The following is a 5,000-nucleotide window of genomic DNA, read 5'->3' on the forward strand; positions in this document are numbered from 1 at the left end:
AATAATACATTTATGCCTCCGTTCAGTCTCGAAAGATAATGGATACTTCTAGTAAGGGTAGTTGCGCATGTAATTGTGAAGCATGTGTTGCACAATTTCAACCACACCTCTCCTAAATCGGCACTGCCTGATTTCAGTGGCAAGTAGAAGTGCTAGACGACTGGAAACAATGCCGAGATAAGCGGAGAGTACAAACAGCACCTGGAATTCTCAAATGGTCACCCATTTTAGTACTGACCAGGCTAAACGTTGCTTAACTTCGGTGATCTAACGGGAACCGGTGTGTCAGCGTGATTATGCCGTAATAAATAAATAAATAAATAACAACAACAACAACAACAACAACACAAATATATATATTTCTGGGATATGCTTTGCTTGTCATTGGCGATGCCCACAAAAATTCTAACGGTTAATCTAAAATATTTTTTCAGTTGGACCTGAGTGACCCCTTTTCGGGTGGGGGGGGGGGCGTAAATAGTTTGGAAATGTTCAACTTAGTGCCTGTCACTGAGCGTGTGTGAGCGTGTGCGCGTGCGCGTGCGTGTGTTATCGTTTACTACGAGAAAGAAAGAGTGGCTGCTGCACACTGGACTTTTTGCTGTCGTTGTTGTAACCGAATTAACTATATGACGGACGGCCCTGTCGGTGGGGCATTAGAATACGTCGACTGCCCCCCTTCAGAGAGAAGGGTCATCATCATCATTATCATCATCATATCATGCTATCGGGACCTGTGGAAATTCCACAGGAGACTCATTCATATGTAATATATTGATGTTGGCATTCTGTAGATGTTCAGTGTAAATAGAGATGCTCTGATATTATTGTAGCTCTTTTGTTAAAACTAAAAAACTAGCAAGGACGTCCGGCGTAGCCCGGTCTTAAAGTACGCTTAAATATGATATTTTAATTCTTGCAGATTTTGTATATATTATTATAGAGTTAATATTCTATCGATTTTTATATATTATAAAGTTGTGATTTCAAAAATCTAAAATAAATATATATCTATATGACTTGAGTGCATCAACTTAAATCGAAACTAAAACAAAAACTTCTGAAATATATATATATACATATATATATACATATATATATATATATATATATATATAACTCGAGTTCCGCCAGGTATAATCGAAACCGAAACCAAAACTTATGAAGAATTTTTGATAAAATTATTTATAAAATAAGTAGATTACTGGAGTACCATCAGCTATAATCGAAACCGAGACCAAAACTTGTGAATAAACTTATTTATTACAAGAAATGGAAGTCCATAACAATTTAACGACAGTCACTCGAATGTAAGCGTGAAACACAAAATAAATAATTCACACGCTATCCTATTAATATATAGATGTTTTTTTTTTCTAGTCAGAATTCCTTTTAGAAAGACATCGAAAATTGCGGGAGGAACCAAGTTGTCAACATCCAAAGTGAAAGTGATTTTTTTATAAAACGAACTGGATTTGAACTTGGGAACCCCAGTTCGTCAGTTTGTGTCGTTAACCACTAAACCACGGTCACCTCCCAGAGAGAAGAGTAAAGTCTGGAAAGATGGACCGGTTATATTAGGATAGAACTATACTTCAGCCCGACAGCAACAAAGTCATTGTTCGACTGAAAAATAATTGGGCCATTCCAAAAGGATATTTACCCGGAATCTGGCAAACGTCCAACCAGTTGTTTACAAAACGCAATTGTCAACAGAGACTACCAGCATCCACGTTTTGTTTTTTTGTTTTTTACTTGCGTCCATTTATCTCAGAGGGGCTTGGTCAGTCGGTGTGTTTGGTCTTATGTCACGCTTCAATATTTCTGTTGGTCTGTCACGTTGAAATTTGAAATAGCGTTTTCACCGATAAAACCTCAGATTAAACAGATGCATTTTATTCTAACTGTGACCAATCATGTCTAAAAGAGTCGCTGTCCGTTGGTCGGTCATACTTCAATTAGAAATTGCATTTTCGTTGGTCTGTCACATTTAAAATATTTTTTTTCAGCGAATTTTGTTCAGATTAAATAGACGCATCTTAAAAACGGATCCATTCTTGTTATATAATGGATACTGAACTATGGAATTGGTCGATCTGAGTTCAAATCCCGCTCGCATTCAGTTTCTTTTTTCTTTTTCTTTTTTTTTTTTTTGTGAATTGGCGCCAGATTTGTAAGGGCATCCTAAGTGGGGTGCTCTGCAGCGAGATGTTTAACATTACATTTAAATTTCTGCATGTTGGTACAGTCAGAGAAACAAGGTGCAGGGAAGGCATTCCAAAGGCAAGCAATTCAAGGGAAGAAGAAACAAAACACCAAATAATATGTGCACCACATCTCTTCCGCACTCGAAGTAAAATCGTTAATCGTTTAAAATGGGGTTTGTTTTTTCGGCATTAAATAGCTGGAAAAGGGTTGATCTGCCATAAAACAAAGCAATCCATTGATTCATTTATTTATTTTCATTCCTTTCCTTGTCTCAGCCTTACTCTAAAAATATATAAATAAATAAATAAATGAATAAATAAACGTCTTATCGGCCATCCAAGTTTAGCTAGCTAGTTATTATTATTATATTTTTCATATTATATTATATTATTATTATATTATATTATTATTATTGTAATATAAAATTATTATATTATTATTATAATATTATTGTATTATTATATTATTATATTATTTTGTTTGTTTGTTTGTTTGTTTATTTAAAATAAATCTCTAAAAATCTCCACCCGAAACATTCACAGTTAACAACAAGTGATGTTTTTTGGAATCTTCGACAACAAGCCTCCCCAAATCTGCAGTATTCCTCGCCTGTTTTGCCAATTACTTTGTGGCTCTCGCAGCAGCCGTTCGCCTTTGGTTTTTTTCACAAGTAATTGCCGTTAGACGTTCTGCGAAACTAATCCTCCCCGAATTCTTCTTTTTGACAAGGTAGTCACCACTTATCAAGGCCCGGAAGCCACTCGGGGATAAGGGTTATTGTGTGTACAGTACGTCAGTGTTGGAGATTTGATAAAGTGTCTTATTTAAGGAGGCGGTTCATCAGGAATTAGTTTATATTGGACTTGAAGACATCCAGGTTGTAGTCAGGTGGGAAACAGGCAACCGGAACAGAGTTCCACAAGCGTGCACATTCCCAGTACTCTTCGCCCCCCCCCCGCCGTGGAGATCTGAGCGGTGCTCTCCCTTCTCGATCTTTCTAGCTTGACCCTTTACGGCCATTTTACATGGTACCAGTCGAGACCGGTGTCACCGGGGGGGGGGGCTGTGGATCATCATCATCATCATCATCATCATCATCATCATCATCATCATCATCATCATCATCATCATCAATAGTCATCACCGCTTTGTATAAACCGGTTAATTATGTTTTTTTTGTTTTTTGTTTTTTGGCTCATTTATTTATTTATATCGTCTGCTTATCATATCTTTATAATTACAGACGAGCATTTTTTGATTTTGGCACCAATAGTTTGGCCATGATATTTCAAATATTATTCATCCAACTTTCCCCGAACTTCTCGTGATTAGTCAAAAAGTCCTGCTTTTTCTTTTTATGGAAACCGCTCCAGACAAAGCATGAAGCCCCTTAATGTAAGGAACTAAAAAATAACAATCCAGGGTGAAAAATTAGCCTACGATAAGTGTTATACGGATAAATTCCAACCAAGAAAACAGCAATTATTTCGCCTTGTCAGCAACATTACTACTGGTGTCACTTTTGTTTTCTTATTATCAGAATTTGGTTATTTTCAGGATTTGGTTATTTTCAGAATTTGGTTATTTTCAGAATTTGGTTATTTTCAGAATTTGGTTATTTTTAGAATTTGGTTATTTTCAAAATTTGGTTATTGTCAGGATAAAAAAAAGTGGTTGACTAGAAAGCTCGCTTTTGATTGACTACTGCATCGAGATGTAGGGGAGGGTGTTACTCCTTTCTCTGAATGGCTCCACTTACACTTGATTCTCACCTGCTGATTGTTTAAAAAAGGGACACTTAAGCACCATTTTTAAGCCTCTGGTATAATTCGATTGAAGATTGAACCCCGGTCTTCTGACATAATCACGTTGACATATCGGTTATCGTTCGATTACCAAAGTTAAACGACATTGACCCTAGTCAGTACCAGATAAGTGACCATTTCAGAACACCAGACTCTGTATACGTATATAGGCTTAAAAAAGTAAATAAAAACAAAGAAAGGGTTAGTGGAGCCGTAAGCCTAAGTCCAGGGTTGGTTGCCAATCGCATTTGAGTAAAGTTTTTTAATCAAGCGCTGTATACAGGTACATATGTGGTGATCCGTATGCATATCCAGCTCAAGGAGTTTGTCAACGTTTCACCGGCATAGGACCACTCAATTAAAGTTTCCTGGCTCCTTGATTGGTAAGTACAGGACGAATATTTATAATCATCAAACGAATATTTATAACCATCAAACGAATATTTATAACCATCAAACGACAGTCATCGGACCTTTCCCTCCTCTCCCCGTGAAACCGAGTCTGTTTATTTACTGAGCTGCCCCCGCCTTCTATAGGGGAGGGAGAGGTATGACATAACGTTGCGTTTGGTTCTTAATGCATTGTACCCACACATTGCTCCATGCTCTGATGACAAAAAAATGGTAATAAAATATGAAATAACCCATGTTCTCTCGTGACTCTCCCGTCTGAAGCATCAGAAACAGAAATTAAAATTGGGTGCTAGTTTAGAAATGAACTTCCAGCAAGCGAATCGTTTAATCCTATAAAGGCCACTTCCATAAACAGTGTCCGGTGGAATTCGGAAACGGATACTTTTATAAGAGAGTCTTGAATCAAAGACAGATTCAACCCCCCCACACACACACAAACATACCCTTGAGACCAAAACGTCTCATATATATATATATATATATATATATATATATATATATATATATATATATATATATATATATATACTAGGATGTCACACGGCGTTGGCCGGTCGTAAAATACGCTTAAAT

General features: G+C 36.8%; 1 protein-coding gene and 1 pseudogene across 2 annotated transcripts in view; both read right to left on the reverse strand.

Moving 5' to 3' along the window:
* The window catches only part of LOC145242001 (protocadherin beta-15-like), a 263,875-nt gene that overhangs the window by 256,014 nt on the left and 2,861 nt on the right, over nt 1-5,000 (reverse strand). The window lies entirely within an intron of this gene.
* LOC145243348 (5S ribosomal RNA) lies at nt 189-307 on the reverse strand (annotated as a pseudogene).

The sequence above is a fragment of the Euprymna scolopes genome, chromosome 21 (assembly GCF_053919585.1).
Source record: "Euprymna scolopes isolate OS-2025 chromosome 21, ASM5391958v1, whole genome shotgun sequence".
Classification (NCBI taxonomy): domain Eukaryota; kingdom Metazoa; phylum Mollusca; class Cephalopoda; order Sepiida; family Sepiolidae; genus Euprymna; species Euprymna scolopes.